Genomic DNA, 17,558 nt, shown 5'->3' with positions numbered 1-17,558 from the left:
AGAGAGAGAGAGAGAGAGTGAGTGAAGTGGTGCTTGGAACAACAACCATAAAAACATTAAAGATAGATGCATCTTTTGCACTTTCCAACTTTCTTTTCCAATCAGAACTATAGTTAATGTCCCCAGATTTTAGGAATATCTGACAATAACTAATGAAGAAATAAAGACCAAGATCAAGATTTTGTGTGAACAAAAATAATGATTTAATCACTAATGCATGTCATAGTGGCTTAAAATGCTAGATTTGACATTACATTATCTCAATTTGTGTTACAGCTAAATTCAGCTTGACCACAAATAAGCTAATTAATGAATACTGTAAACTGCAAACAATATTAAACATGATCACTACAATAATTGCAGATGAACAATAAAACTGAATCCACCGTCAAAATTGTTGATTGACGTAATTATAAAGCAAAATAAACAAGAGGCAAACAAAGATGAATAGGCATCAGTTTATCGAAAAAGCTTTCCAGTTTCTTGAAGCTAAGTGTGGAACGAACGTTTATTGTGGAAGACCACAGGGGAAATAAAACCCCACGGCCGTCTCTTGTGTGAAATGAGAATCTTTGTCCTTAACCCAAGATTTTCACTCTGTAACTAGAATGACCTCGCATCTGGTGCTGCCATGGCTTGTCTGACAGGAATATGTCTGTCCTCGCTAGGTAACAAATGAACCCAACACCCCTGAGACTTGTCTTGCATCTGTTTATCTTTTTTACCTGTCGGTTCGCTGCACTGCATCAGGCTTACACTGCTCTGCAGCCTTTCTGGATTTCAGAGCATGCCTTTGCCATTACAGGGACAGAGATAGTAGGTGTAGTAGGTGTTGGCTGGTAGCAACATTTGTTAACTTGTATCACTGGGTATAGTTTTGTGTTTAAGTCCAATTAAACTTTTTTTATTATTGATTATTTTTCTTTTGGTATTCCTCGTATGTCTTATAGAATTAAAACCATTGGTTGATAAATTGATTAGTCAATTGACAGAAAAAAGGGCAAATATTTTGATAAGAAAGTAATTTTTCAAGCAAAAATGGCAAATATTCTCATGGTCCAGCGAGTAAATGTACAGATTTTTTTTCCCTTTTTCTTTTGTGAACCAAACAATTGGGTTTTGGACTGTTGGTCGAGAAAAACGAGAAATTTGATAACATCAGCTTGAGCTTTAGGAAATTATGTGGATGTTTCACTATTTTTGGACATTTTATAGAAGAAGTGAATAATCACTTAACCAAGACAATAAATTGCCAACCATTGAATACAAATAAATCATTAATTTTAGCCATCGCTGGTTGTAGCACTAGACTTTTAACCTGACAGATGATGATAACAAAGCTCTTTTGAATTTTGAGTGCATGCAGATAGTTTAAATAGAGTTAAGGAAAATGGCGACATATATGCTTAAGCAGTACAAATTAAGGACTTAGGGGAGAACAACAGGCAGGGCACATCCCCTGTGCCTTGGTGGGGGTAAGAGGATGAACAAAATGTCAGCCACTGAGGAACAGCTGCATTATTGAAACATTGCGTTGCTGCTGCAGCCTTGCACAAGGTTGTTTGATTGATAATGTTTTAGAACACTCCTGTCCTCTCATGCTCATGGGGTTTACCTGGGGAGAAACCAGGGGAGGAGGAAAGGTGCTTAGGTGGCTCATCTGGGTTTTGAAGGAAAATTGGTGCCATCCATCAAACACTGCATTTAACAAACGCTAACGCAGGCATGGCAGACAAAGGATTCGTATATAAGGCAGCGAACCTGAAAACATGTGAGGTGCAGGGACTGCTGAGGGTCTATCAATCAGCCAGTCAGCTCCTTTATTTAACAAGCGAGGGCCACAGACCCCGAAGGGCCACACTCTATATTCTGGCTGGTTGGGCTGGCAGTCTTCTCCTGTAAAAGGAAAAAAGGGAAGAGAGGAATGAAGGGAGGAAGGAAAGAGGGACATGAAGGGATTTGGGTTGGGGTCGGAGGGAGGGGGGCAGAGGTGCAGAAGGGTTTGGCCCGTGTCCCCTGGCGTGCTGGTGCGCTTCATCTTCTCAGTGCAAGGGCCTGGAACTGCTGCTTGATGGGATTTTCAGCCCTGTGGCCTCCGCTGTCCTAGCATCCATCTGGAGGGCTGCCGTGTGCACAGCGAAGAGCCAGCTACTCAGCGACACAGCCATAAAGAGCAACCCGTAGGCCAGCCAATGCCACTGATCTGAGGCTCGCAGCTCTGTTCAGTGGACAGGCCAACACTCAGTGGCACACATTCCTGTCAGGTACACAGGCTGATCCCTAAGCTACTGTGTGCTCAGTGGAACAGAAGACACGCTCTGTGAGGCAGCCCACATCCAACCACTGACTCCTTCAAAGCTTAGAAAATTGGAATGGAACAAGACTTAACTATTCAGCTTCCCTAATGGTGTGGATAGGACTATCTCCCCTCTCTCTTCTGGTATCTGTGAGTGTCACACCAATGAAATATATACAGTGATACTTATGTCTGCATTACGGCACTTTATCGAGACGTTGAAGTGCATTCAGTATCTGATTAAGGTAAGGAGCAAAAGCAATAGTGGCACTTTGTAGATGATCCAAATGTTCATGCAGTTGAATAAGGCCATAGTAAAACCTTTCCTGAAAACATTGCTTCCTTTACACGTTCAATAAAGACACTGTGTCAGATATTTTTTAAGAAGAAGTTAAATTTAATACCATAACGCACAGCATCAACAATAATATCAGCTCTATATAATTGAAAATCAAGACCAAATATTCAAAGAAAATCATTACTGTCTCTCATTACTGGATCCAATTTATGTACGCCCCGGGGGACACAGTAGCAAATAATGGTTGAGATACTGTATGCAGTAAATTGGTGGTGAATGTGCACTGGATCCCGCGTGATACAACTGATGCGTATGTGGAAAGTTTGGATTGAAAATGTTTTGTTTCTCCTCAGGGCTAAGCGGCATGATAAGCATTTTTTTCCTCTCCTGACGACTGTAAATTCAGTGAATGTAGCCCTGTGGTGGGTAAGGTGGGTAGACGGCAGACTGTATAAATAAACAGAGTCTGTCTGAGGGCAGCACTGTGGCCCCCACCTGCCCACATCAATCAATATTACAGCGGCCCCTGGCAGCCCAATCGCCCTTTTATAGGCCTTTGAAATGATCAAACATCTGCTCATAACCATATTTCATATATATATGGATGGATCAAACATACAATATCCAATTCTGATTATATCATGCTGCACAACAGGATGTAACAACAACAATACAGTACGTTTACTCACAAGTGTGTACAGTGGCAGATTTGGGGGTATAAGTGTAGCCTTGAGAAGCAGTGGGCTTTTTAAGGCTCACCAAAAACTCAATAACTCAATAAAGCCAAAATGGATGAAACATGATTCCCAATAATAATAAGCAGTATTGTTGTGCCCAAAAGACTTGGGTGAGAAAACAACTCAGCGTCAACTATTTCCCGTTTACTGTTTAAAAGTCGGCCGTGTTAATGGAAGCTCAGTGAACATGATAAAAGTTGAGCCCAGTAACTAGTTTGGCAGCTGTAGTAGACAAAGGTTACTTGGGCATGGTCCACGGAGGGGGGGAATGAATCCAACTGGTCCAAGGTTAATGGTGGCCTGGAACAAAATGGATTCAATGCCAGGGGCGTGCTGACAGGTGATTTGACATGAGTGAAGGTGGGCCATCAATCTCCTGTTGGCCCCTGTGACCCTCCCCTGCCCAGCTGTAGCAGCTAGGAGGCGCCAGGTGTCATGGTGCCCTGACCTGTACAGGTCTCAGATAGCCCACCTGCTGTCTGCCTAAAGCTCCCCCTACGGCTAGAAGAGACTCCCATCACTTCACGCTTGGCTGGCATAATGAAACTGTGATTGGGAGATTGTGAACTGTGACAGGCAGTAGTAGACTCAAAGTCTTCAAGCCAAATTCAAACCACTCACTCCAGGTTGCCTTTTATAGCTTGCTTTTCTCTTGAACGGGTCTGACAATTTAATGGTGCAAAAATGATAATCTGCCAGCCTATCTTTAAAATGCTTTCATATTCTGTGTGGCTATTTTGTTGTGCACTGCAGAATGAAGGGATTTGTAACATATTCAACCTGAGGAGAAACATCAGGTATGCTTTGGCAAAAATGTATTTGTGTAGCTTGAGTGTCATTATGCACATGTGTGTACATGTGCTTGCAATGTCCCCCCAACCCCCAGGGAGGCTCAGCATCACGTTTAAAACTGACATAAATTCCTTGTCACAAATCCCTGGGGTAGCCAGGCTTGTAGGGATAAAAGCAAATATTTCCGTTCCTGATCATGGCCAATCCCTTTTAACATCCCCACCCACTGACCACCCTCCCTACCCTCCTCTGAATCTACCCTAGCACTGCAAGCCAGCCATTTGTCACAAAGTAATTATAGAATTATCGATTGGCAAGCAATTAACACCTTTCTTCTCTTTCTCCACTCTCCTCCTTGCCCCACCCAACCTCCTCCACCCCATCCTTTAATTTGAACTCAGAGCGAGAGAGAATAAGAAAGGGGAAAAAAGCCGTGGGAGTAGCACATTTAATCCTGCTGGCATTTCCTAGTTCTCCTCAAATTAATAGGGCGACAGGGACAAAACGGCTTTTCTTTTTCTTCCTCTGTTTCCTCTGTTATTTCTCTCCTTGTCTTGCCTGCTGATCTATCTTTAACAGACAGGGAGCTGCTTAGAGTACAGCCAAACACTCTATTCTGGCTAGAATGACTGAATACACCATTAAACCTCATTTAAAGAAAAACACCTTGCACGCTTCATAACAACCTCATATCGTCCGATATAGATAGCTATAACAATGTTGTTGAACTCTCAAATATAAGAAGATTCAACTAGTACAGTAGTTTTCATATTTAAAGTCTTTACTTTTACCTTTTCTTCCTGTCCTGTTTTTCCAGCTGCCACTGGTAGTATTGGTCCAGATGGACTTACAGGGGAAGAGTGCTAGAACCTCCGGCTGGCAGATGTCTGAGTCAAGATGGATGTCATGGAACATCACCTTAGTAACATATGGATAGGGACAGGGGATTTGATTCCCCTTCTGGCAAGTTTGATAACACATCCTCTCTTTTTTGTTTATCGGTCTCCCCGCCATCTCACACTCACCTGACTTTCATATTCTGCTAGCTGTTTCCACTAACAGGGATTTAAATGATTGATATATTTTTTCTTCTTTTTTACAGCTTATTAATAGGATATTTTTTCTGCATCTGAAACTGAGGATAATATGTATTCTTAAACTATGGATCAGACCCAAAGTAGGTCATGGCTCTACTTTTAGTGTCTTCCCACAAAGTAAAAGTACCAATAAATATTAATGAGTCTGTATCCTAGGATGAGAGACACAATTTCTAATTTGAGTTCTGCACTGAAAAAGAACCCCTGAGTTACAGGGTTTAATTTTCCTCTGGTTTCTCAAGAAAGAGGTGGGGGGGAGGGGGGCATAGCTACTTCGAAATTACAATTCATGTCATCACACCAGCGTTGGTTGTGTGTTGTTGTTTTTTTCTGTTGGGAGCAGATGAGATGGAGCTGCTGTTGTCCACGATCACATCAGTGGTGACACAATTAGTCATGCTCATAAAATAATGACAGTAATGAAGCTTCAGTAACTTTCTCACTAACATGACCTGGTTACTGAATAAGGACTATGTTTTATTTTGGTAAGGATCTTAATTATTCATATGTGATCACAGCAGAGTTTTTCTTAGCTTAGATTTATGGGGACTATATAATGAATGCAAGGTCACAAATAAAGAAAAGCATTAGATTTAATATTTTAATAGTCTGAATACTGGTACTGCTATGCACATTAATACAATTACTTAAAATTATTTGGAAAGGCAACACCTGGAGCTCTCCCTTCCTCCCTCGAAATGCAGCTAACCTAATGTGAGTGGCATTCATTTGACAGCAATTTAGGAACAATTTGAAGCCATTGCGGGACCTTTCTCTTTCATGCTGTAGTGTTGATCAATAAATCCCCTCAGGATGTTATTCAAACACATATACAGCAATATGCTTTCCTGAAAAACACTGTGATATTGACCCGTTTTTCTTGCCCTGCAGGCCTTCTTATTTTCACAAAGAATGGGTAACCCAGGAGACCGACATTGTTGTGGGCCTCTGCTCTATGCAGGTTTTCTGGCTTTTCTCACTCTAACACCATAGCTCTCTGTCACAGTTTCTTTAAAGTCTTCTCACACGTTTGCAATTTATTGTGTATGGTTGACATTAAGAGAGTTTTATAGGAAACTTGGGATAATCTATATGTGGGTGTTTCACCTGGGCTTGTTTGTGCGCAAGAATTACTTTTTGTGCACTCAAGACTTTTGGGAAATTCTGTAATCATAATTATAGTCATCATCATTTTGCAATTTTACAGAAAATGCATCAGTTTGAAAGAAAACCAATACCAACACTCAAAATTTCACTCACAATTTCTGGCCATTTATTGACATGAGTGTTGCTGCATCCCAAGGCTCACTTCTGAAAGTGAGAAAAATGTTATCCAGCATCCAACTCTGTACTGGTGTAAGTGAGGGAATACTATACTAATCAGTTTGTTTTATGGAATTGGGAAAAATGTCTTCACTAAATGAGAAAGCTTGTAGCGACAAATCCACAGATGATTATCACCGGACTCCCCATCTCGCCTCAATGCTTTCATCAACCTCAATTCCAGCAGCACCAAAAAGCAACAAATACCAACAAATAATACACAGACAACGTTAGGGAAGTAAACAGCTGCTGAAGACAGTGGAACATTTAGAAACAAAAAAGTCAAATTTTTCCCTTAGGATTTGGTGGAAAACAAAACCGAGCTACATAAAAAAGGAGAGAAAATATGAGACTTACATTCATCACGTCTGCTTCAAGTCTGTCTGCGGGATGTGTAAATAGGCAACGTTTTGCTTACACCTTTGCCATATCACATATTTAAGGTGATACTTTTTCAGTGTTGTGTTTACAGCTTGATGCGCTGCCCTAGAGGGCAAAAGAACCCATACAATTATTTCAAGTATAAAGCTGCATTAATCAACTTTGGCCCCCACACAGACAGTGAAAAACACTCCCAACATGGTGGTAAAACACGTCTTTTTTCACAGCAGACACTTTCTCATTGTAGCTGGAAAAACACAGCTGAAACAAATAACATTAATGATGACTCTGTTCCACTTTAAAACTGGTTCACGTTTCCAACAAGCAATCCAGTTCAGTTCAATACTGTTCAGTATGTACATATTAGTACTGTTATTATATTGTTTTTTTTCCATTAACAAAGGTTTTGGAAAGTAACTGGTAGTTAAAAGATGTAGTTAAAACGCAGCACACCACTAATCAATCAGAGAGAATTGTCACTAGCACGACACGGGACATCCTGCACAAATCCACAATGTTTTAATTGGAAAGCTACCGTCAATAGCAACCACACATTTTTTTATTCACTCAACCTAGATTTGAAAAATGTTGACAGGATGCAGCATCCCTCTGTTTTGTTCATGATGAAAGTATTAAGTGAGTTTTGCGTTGAAGATGATGTGGCGAGAGTTGCATGTGGCATTGCTATGGCGAACAGCTTGAGAATCCTGCCTATACTGAGGGGGTGACATGCACAATGGGTGCACAACAAAAAGAGAAAAGTTCTGGTATCATAATAGTAAGTCGAGTTGAGACGAGCTATACTATACAGTGGAAACAAGTAAGCCATGACAATGAACTAGTACATTGAATGCTGCAATCACTAATATTAATATTAATTGTTAATTAATAACACTGGTGCTCATGTCATGTTATCCGTTAAATGTAGGCTACAGTAAGTATAACATTTACGCCCTCTATCTCTGATCTGGTCCACCAAATCCAGGAAAATTTTGTCTTTACTTGGCTTAAAGTGTTTTAAATGAAGAAAGGAACAAGCTACTCATTACCTTTATATTAAATCTTGTTTAGGATACTACCAACCAGGAGCTCCATGGGATGCAAGATATAGTGAGCACTCAAAACGCTTCTTCTTGCATTTTTGTAATGAAGATTATAAGGGAAATACAAGAAAGAAAATGTGTAAATGCTTGCCCTAGTTATTTGTATATATTCTCCTTTTTCAGAAATTTGTTTGCTTTAGCTACCGCCCTTACAATATGTGTACAAATGGCTTATGTGAGCTTGGAACAGATCAATACCAAAAGTATTGATCCTATAATACCTTTGTCATTTAGCAAACTATTGATTGAGAGAAGAAGAGTGGGATCATAAATGTTCAATATAAAAAATGCTGTCTACCTCCTTTGTATTGTAAAAAAAACTGATCCCATTTCTTTTTCCATTTACTGGTAAATCGCTACAGAATCACATAATTAAAACCACCTATGGTCAAAGAAGAGAGTAGCTGTTATTAGGCGTTGTTAGATCTTGAAACATTGGGGGCTTAGCCCAAGTCCTCTAGGGGGGGTCAGGGGGTATGCCCCACCCAAGAGAAAATTTGTATTCTGGTGCAGAACAATAGTTTTAAAACGTATTTCAGTCCTCAAAATGGCTGCTGATTGTATGCAGACTGTGTGTGTGTGTGTGTGTGTGTGTGTGTGTGTGTGTTTGTGTGTTTTTAGATAATTGAATTACATGTAATATTAAAAGCTATTTGAAATTTATAGATTTATAAAAGTCACCACCAATGATAATTACAAATTGGAATGCTAACCATCAGTTTCTAATATATCTACAACTAAATTGTGTAATTGAATGTGTAAAGTTTTTATTATAATGTTTAAAATGCTTTGTGATTGCCTTGTAAAAACTGTTTCACAAATGGCATGTGCCATTTCAGAGTTTTTTATTCTATTATTCTTATTTTTGTAGAAAAAAAAGAGAGAGAGAGAGAGAGATCCAGTGCCAGGCTATTTATAAAAAAATTGCCTATGGCTGTTATGGTGGATTTTATACCCTTGGATACCCATGTCCGGCTACCAAATTTCTTTCCACTTACTGAATCAACACAATCCCAGTGTTCAGAGGTACTGGCGATACCAAAATATAGTATGAACACATCAGATTGAATCTGGAGATTGACCATAAATGTATACTACGTTTCCGCAGCAAAAAAAAAACAAGGAAGAAGAAGCCTTAGTGACACATTCACCAATGGTTGCCAAACATCTGTGCTTCATTTGCATTTTGATGTCAAATTGTTGAGGTTACACAATCAGTGTTAGTTCACATAGTCATCATGTGAGAGCCGTTATAGTTGGTGTTTGTTTTCTGCTTGGTGGTGCAAGGTTGGAGTTACACACAAAGTGTGAATTGTGCTCAATTTCAAGGCTCCGCCCTTTTTAGGGAGACATCACTGTGTAGAAATACTTACTGACATGTCCTCTAATATAAAAATTGATGCTATCATTCACTGAGTGGTGTGTTTGGGACAGCCACTATCTTGCAGGTTCTTTTTTCCCCCACACGTGTGATCCATATGTCTAAACCAGTGACATAACACTTCCGCCTTGTATCCTTATAATTGAAAAATATTGGCATGATCACTATTGGCAACTGGTAATACTTTTTGGTATCCCTGGGGGCTCCACCTATGCGAGCCGTTGAGAGCTCCTTATACACTACATCCAGAAATGAAAGGGTCCAACTACGAATACACAAGTCATTAGGTGGTTTCCAACGGCTTCATGTGATGCATTTTCTCAGGGGTGAGCTATGTTCTGTGAATGAAATTCCAACATTTTGGATGCACATTTTGGACAGCACATTTCAGCACAGTCAAACTCAAAGTGCTTACATAAAACAAACATTAAAAAGCAAAGAGTGAGATAGGAAATTAAAAAATAAATGCAAATATTTATGAATACAAATATAATACAAGAATAAAATTAACAGTTTACTTTTTACAAATTTTACAATATAAAAATTAAGAATTGGCAACAATAAAAAGAAAGGTCTTCAGCCTTAATTTAAAAGAGCTGAGAGTTGTGGCTGACCCGCAGCTTTCTGGAAGGTTGTTCCAAATATATGGAGCATAAAAACTAAACACTGCTTCCCCCTGTTAAGTTTTGACTCTGGTCACTCTTTGCAGATGACCTGAGAGTTCTGGGTGGTTCATAGTGCAATAACAGATCAGAAATATATATTGGCCCTAAGCCATTTAGAGATCTATATACCAGCAGAAGTATTTTGTGAGCAATAGACATTTAAGTGGCCCATTAAGTCCATGGAAAGACACTTTCTTGGTCTTGGTTAGAACTCAGCACCGTTCTAAATCAGCTGAAGCTGTCTAATTGATTTTTTAGGGAGACCTGTAAGGACATCATTACAATCGTCAAGTCTACTAAAGATAAAAGCATGGTCAAGTTTTTCCAAGTCCTGCTGAGACATAAGTCCTCTAATCCTTGAGATATTCTTATATATTTAAGTTGAATTCTGACCTTTAATTGTTTGTCCTTTGTTCAAAAAACTATGACCTCAGTTTTTTCTTCATTTAATTCAAGAAACTTTTGGCACATCCAGTTGTTGACTTGTTCAAGGCATCTACTTAGTTTTGGTATAGGGCTATGGTCTCCTGGTGTTCAAGTTATATGAAGTTGTGTATCGGCGGCATACCTACTGTGACTTATTTTATTGTTTAGGTCCTAGGTCCTGTTTAGGTCCTTTTGATATTATTATTATTATTATTATTATTATTATTATTATTATTATTATTATTATGTCGTGTATATAGTATGTATGTATATTTTGTGTGCTGCTGTAACACTGTAATTTCCCATTTTTTGGGATCAATAAATATCTATCTATCTATCTATCTATTTAGAACCAAGCCTTGTGGAACTCCACACTTCGTGTTTGTGTTCTCAGATACATAATTGCCTATATATACAGACTCTATTCTTTAGGAAGGATTCAAACCAGTTTAGGACTCAGCCAGAAAGGCCAACCCAGTTTTTCAATCATTCTAGTAATATGTCATGGTCAACTGTGTCAAATGCAGCACTGAGATCAAGCAGCACCAAGACTGAGGTTTTTCCACTATCTATGTTTTGGTGGATGTCATCAAAGACTTTAACAAGAGCTGTGTCAGTGCTGTGCCAAACAACTCAACACCTTTTAAAACATCGGTTGGTAGAACATCAAGACAACATGAGGAGGTTTTTAGTTGTTTCATAATGTCTTTCAGGTTGTTGTGGCTGATCTTATGTAATTGTGTCCTATTGGGACACGGTGAGAACACAGGACCCATACCTGATATGGAGGCACTATCTGTTTGTTGAATTTTCTAAATTTTTCTCTGGGAAGAAGATGTCAAATTAAATACCTTTGTGTGTAAAACTTTAGATGCTACTAGTACTGGATGGTTTGTTGATCTATCAACAGTAGCAAACAAAGTGTGTGCAATATTATTGTTTCTGGCAATAATCTCAAAGAAGAAGGACCGCTTTGCATTCCTCTGTTCCAAATTATAAATGCAGAAGTCTCCCTTTATAGGTGTCACAATGGACCTTATGAGTATTTTTTTGCCACCTGCGTTCAGCTTTTCGACACTCTCTTTTTTGGATCTTACAAGTGTGGCATTTCTCCATGGAGATCTTCTCTTATCAGAGACAGTTTGAACCTTAATGGGAGCAATGGCATGAGTAAAATTTGTAATTTTACAATTGAAATTGTTTACAAGCTCAGTGACTTAGACCCCAGAAAGGGCGGGTGTGGAGGAGAAAAGCTAAATAAATGTTTCACTGGCATTCTCAGTGATGTACTGTTTTTTGATTACCCTTGTACTCAAACCCTTTGTACAGTGATAGTACTATGAAAAGAAAAAACAGGAATTATCAGAGCAATATCAGTCACCACAACATTGGAAATGTTTAGACCTTTGGAGATAATCAAGTCCAGAGTGTGCCCCTTATTGAATGTGGGCTCTGTTACATGTTGAGTCAATCCATAGTTCTCAAAAACACAACACAGTTCTTTAGTCCCTCTGTCTTGGGGGTTGTCAACATGAATGTTAAAATTACCAGCAATAACCAAACAGGTCAAAATCAATACAGATTGCAGACAGCAGTTCAGCAAATTCTTCGAAGAAGGCTGCACATTATTTAGGTGGTCTGTAGATGTTAAAAAATATAGCTTAAGGAAAGGACCTCAGCTGAAGAGCCACATATTAAAAACAAGCAAAATTTCCATGAGATAATTGTGTACATTGAAATGAGTTGTTAAACAACATGGCAACGCCACCTCCTTTCTTATTAGCTCAATTCTCACTTATAAAGTTAGAAAGTCACTTATGAAGTTAAGAGGAACTGACTCAATGAGTACAGTAGCACTGTTATTATTGTCCGACCAGGTTTCAGTTAAAAACATAAAATCAAGGTTGTGCTTGATAATAAAATATTGATTGGTGATGACAAGCATCTAAAGGCAGTTGGACCTGTGCCGCTACAGAAATTAGCCAACATGGGGCAAACGCTGTTACCGGGTAAGCTAGAGGCTACCCCATCTGTTATTGATTCTAACTGGAATGATGGTGCTGGTCTGTGGAAGTGTGCATGTGCACATGCCACAGGATGTAGACAGTCAATCATGAGTCTGTGTTTGCGGGGCATGCCGCAAGTTCCCACAGAACATTTGGTGTCCTCGTGTATTGGGATGAATACCATGATACCAACAGAGGAAAATGGTAGATTGAGTGTGTTTTGTAGCAAGCCCTTTAACACACCTCCTGTCGGGTTGACAATGCAAGAAGAAGTTGAAGAAATAATGTCCTCTCTAGATGAAGATGGTGGTGGTAACAGCTCTTCAGAGGCCGGTCACGATCCTTACCCCTCTTACTCCGCTCTCCCGTTAAATTGGAACAGCCAGCAGCGGAGAGACTGGAAGAGCCAATTTACATGGCTGTTTGTTATGTTAGGTTATGTGCGTTGCTTAGGTCTAATTGAACGGCGGAATTATGGTTATCTGAGGAACTTTAAACGTTGTTCATGTGAAATCTTAAAGACAGGCTAATGCTTTGTTTATAGACTATTTGTGGGTGGCTGTTTGCTATTTGACCTATAAATTCCTGTTGAGATATTATAATAGGGTAAATCTTGAATAGTGCGTACACTTGTAGCTGTTATACATAACAATATAGATACATGTATCTTTGTTAGTCATTATAAGTCACAGTTCCCCGCTGGCTTAAAACCACACCCATTGCAGTAAACTTGAGGAATGCCCATCCACGTCCAAATGAGGGAAAGCGTTGCGTCACCACGCTTCAGTCTTGTTGCAAAAGTGGATCCAGAGCGTAAGTCCCTACGTTTTTTGTGCTGTGTAACTGTAGGCCCACGTATGAGTTTTTCCTCTGCAGGCTCGGTGCTGTTTAGCCCCTTTTTTTTTAAACAGGAGAGTTTTTTAACCCTGAGTTAATCCTCGATTTTGGATTTTAAACTGTAATATAGAAAACAGACTTTTCTCTGTTATCAATGACCTAACATTTTGTACAGATAAGTTGATAAGTTAAGTTGTTTTTGATAAAACAGCTTAACACAAACCTTCAGTCCCTTTTTACATGAGTAACTTCATGAAAAATTACATAATAGTCCTTCGACAAATGTGAAGTTGAATTGATTGAGCTTTAAAATGCAATTCTACTCAATACATGTTTTGCTGCTACATTATTGGTCTGATGTGAAATGGTGGCTAAAGGGTTAAGCTAAATATTGTTACTATTACTTGTGGCTGCTTTTCAATAAACTGTTTTGCTTTTAACATCACTGCTAGCAAAAAAACTCTCTATTAGACAGTGACAAAGCTCTTATCAAACAGTTCAGTAACAATTAGCTGTATTGTGAGGGTTAAGCATCAATGCTGATCAGTCTGTTATTGTACTGTGTGGGCTTTGTATAATGACTTGTTAATTTGTTTTACATAATGAACAAATGGAGAATACTTTATTAGCACATTGACCAAACAAGTTGGTTAAAATATCATTCATCCTCTTTATTTCAGTATAATGACCTAATGAGATAATGTCTTCTGAATTTGTTTAATGAGGATGAGAAAAAAAATGGTAGAGCAACAGGTTGACCTTCAGGAGGTAGTGTGAGAAATACTGGATGGAAAATAGAGTTGTGGGAATGTTGGGTGGAAGGGGGCATGCTGGCAGACAGAATGGAGGACCATGGCCTTGGTATTGTTCCCAGTCGGGCCAGGACCCACGAGCACAAGGTGGACACCCCTCATCAACCCCTGTCCGCACCCCTACACTTGCCTTCCAGGCTCTCATTTTCTACATGATTAGTTTGCCACCTGTCCTCCCGCTGGCCCCTGGCCTCCGGGCTGCCCACGTCACGGCACCATTTAGCACTGGCATGATTTTCACTGAGACATGCTTCATCACTGTGGACCTGATGGAAAGAAGGTCTTAAAAATGATTTAATGGATTCATGTTTTGACACCTATGTGTGAACAAGTAATGTAGAAAGTCATGTTTAAATCAAATAATTGATCAGTCGTTTTATTTATTCACATATTATCTCTCTGAAAAATCCAATGTTAGAGTCATAATATTTTAGGTTTATAGATCCACAGCTCCAAAAGCAAAGTCTGAGCAGAAATAATCCAAATATTAGAAAAAACAACTTCACAGCGTATTGATGATTTCAGTAACCCTAAACTGGAGTTCCTTCAGTTTTAGATGACACTCCTGTCAGTGTAGTTCTTTTATGAATCAGCGGAAGGCACTGTTTACTACAGAATACCTGCTCTACAGCTCTGTGAGTGGACTGCTGAACAGCCATGCTCACATGACAGCTATAAAATAGTTTTTTGGTACTATCACCATGGTATTAATGGGTACAAATATTAACATTTAAATTTAAGTATATGGAGTATGTGGAATTTAAGTATATTACCTAGTAATAGTCTTCAAAAATGTTAAGACTTCATTGTATCATGAATGATTGCTCATCAAATCAATAACTGTTAAAATTTGACAGGAAAAATGAATTTGGTCCAAATCTTAAACCACTCTTCAGATCTTGTCTCACAGTACAGTTGAATCCAGATTATGGTAAAGGTGTGTTTATTATGCAAACTGACACAGGCTCATTTTATTCCTCTCCTCTGTATACATTTTCCACCTGTTTGAACTGTTATGTGATGTACAGTGGCATAGTGCGACACACCGTGTTATCCCTTGGTAATTCAGCCCACTGGTAATACATTTATGCTCCGTCAGAGCAAGGGATTGGCCCTGACCCATGCTGGCCTTGGCTCTGATGTTGGTGGCTTGAGACAGCAGGGACAAAGAGAGGGTTACTACAGAGGGATGGAGGTCAGGGTGTGAAAAGAGAAACCTGCTTCACTTAAAATTACGACACGCCAGTGCAGTTGATAAATTCTGGATCTCCATGTTCATTTTCAGGCCTGCATGAGCATACAGTACACAATAAGCCAATGAAATGTGTACCACAGATTGTGTTAACAGAGTGATCTTCATTTGAAGAAGCTACTTGGAATATCCGCCAAGTGGCATCTACCAAATTGGGGAATATTTGAAAGGATGGTGGCATGCAGTAAAACTGTAGTGTGAGAACAATTGTTCAAATTAATGAATGTATGGTGTCAACTGATGATACAGCTGGTTGTAACGGCAATCATAGCAGTTTTTGTTTAAAGACTTTAAGGTCATGCTACTGTGCAGCAGTCTTCATGTATTTTGCCAATTAGATTAGCCTACCAGTAGATCTCCATGCTTGGAGACGCAACACAAATTCTCACATCAGACTATTCAATGCAGAACTAGGCTTAATTGAACACAGGTGACAGTTTAGCAGCAGGGAGAAAAAAAGAGAGGGGGGAGGGTGTCAGAGAGAGTAAAGTTTTTCAAGTCTTTGTCCCTCCTCAATTTGCATGCCTAATGAAGCTGAGCAGGAGTTAATAGTGGGTGTAATGACTTCTGACTGGCTGGGCTTTGGGCTGCTGGGACATGAAAAGGCTCCGAATGGCTAACTGTGGAGCAAGGTAGGCAGAGGCAGGTGGGGAAACACTCTGTGGGTGACGGAGCAGAGGAAGCTAGACTCACTTCTTGAAAAAAACTCAGAGGAACTTTACTCAGCAAATAATTTGTTTTGATGCTAGGGGTTTCACAGAATATTAGACTATTGAAATTTTTGAACATCAAAACGGCTAATTGACGCAAAAAGAAGAAGTAGTAGTGGCAATACATTAGTGATGCATGTAATTACATCAGATTTGCAACAGGGGGGGGTGTGGGTAAACAAGTCATGGTTGTTCTGCACTTCAAGGCGGGAAAGCAGCAGACATGGAGCGGACATTTTCTTGAACGCTAACCACGAGTACAAAATGAGAATAATAAATCAGGACTGTAGCGACAGCAAGTAACTCATCAGATATCAGGGACACACATATGTTGGATATTTTCTATTTTAGCAGAAATGGCGTTTCATTGTGGTGAGTAGGCTAAGTTTGTAAATTTCTATTTGCTATATTTATAGCCTATTTACTGTTTACATTTGCCATCTGAGGAAAATCTGTGTCATTATGACAGCTCATGAAATCTGGGGTGATATGGTCTATGGGTTTTCCCCGACGGAACATTACATTTTCTGTTAAGGCCGTACGCATCGTTATCGCCCGGCGCTGGAATTTGTTGGGATCAGATTGTTTTAAGTTAATATTAGTGGCAGGCTGCTGGCAAAATGTGGGTGTGTCGTGTCCCTGCAGGCTGTTGTCCGCTTTTAGCGGCGGTGAGTGAGGCAGAAAAAACAGGGTGGGATAGCTGGCTAAATTAGCATTAGATTTGTCTTCTATGTGTACAGCTAACGTTAGTGCTAGCATTAGGTGTTGAACGTAATCGTGGGTTAGCCCAGTGCTGTTTAACGTTAACTTTACCTTGATCAAAGCAATTATACTTCATGAATGTATATGTTGTAACCTTACAACAGTAACGTTCCCCATTGAGCATTAGCATGAGCTATTGCTAATGTTACTGGCACTTGTTACTTGCACTAACATAGCACATTAAGCTGGATCAGTTGCTATTGAAATGTATCAATAAATAAGAACTGTTTGCACAGATCCATAATCCGTGCCCTCGGTTTTATAAACGTTAGCAAAGTTAAAAAAATATTCACAGATTCAAACTTCCGGGATTAATCACTCTATAGCAAAATATTATTAAATCACAAACGTTGCATCTTTCCTAACGTAGTAAGGTAAACAATGAGATACAAACTCATTTTCATCAAAAGAGCCGTCCTCCAACATGGAAAAATAGCATTAGGAGAAGTGTAATGAGACAAGTGCTCAGGGACCGTCTATACACTACAACAATGACACATAAAGATTTATTAATTTAATGATTAAATAGGGTATTTTATCCAAACTTACCTCAATTATAACTTGTCTCCGTCTAGTTACTACAGCTAACTACAGCACTTACTTTAAAAAAATAAGTTTGGAGACATTACTTTATTTAATCATTAAAATAATAAATATATTTGTGTCGTTGTTGTTTATAG

At 39.3% G+C, this 17,558-nt stretch overlaps 1 protein-coding gene across 1 annotated transcript in view; it reads left to right on the top strand.

Moving 5' to 3' along the window:
* myorg (myogenesis regulating glycosidase (putative)) overlaps positions 1–12,170 on the top strand; it is a 21,388-nt gene extending 9,218 nt beyond the window's left edge. The window contains exon 4 of the mRNA XM_034870483.1: positions 12,160–12,170. The gene's annotated coding sequence lies outside the window, so the exon portion shown is untranslated. The remainder of the gene's footprint in view (positions 1–12,159) is intronic.
* Positions 12,171–17,558: the final 5,388 nt, after the last annotated feature.

Source organism: Etheostoma cragini, chromosome 4 (genome assembly GCF_013103735.1).
Source record: "Etheostoma cragini isolate CJK2018 chromosome 4, CSU_Ecrag_1.0, whole genome shotgun sequence".
Taxonomy (NCBI): domain Eukaryota; kingdom Metazoa; phylum Chordata; class Actinopteri; order Perciformes; family Percidae; genus Etheostoma; species Etheostoma cragini.
Note: the sequence above shows the minus strand (reverse complement) of the source record. Positions and strands in the feature narration are given on the sequence as shown.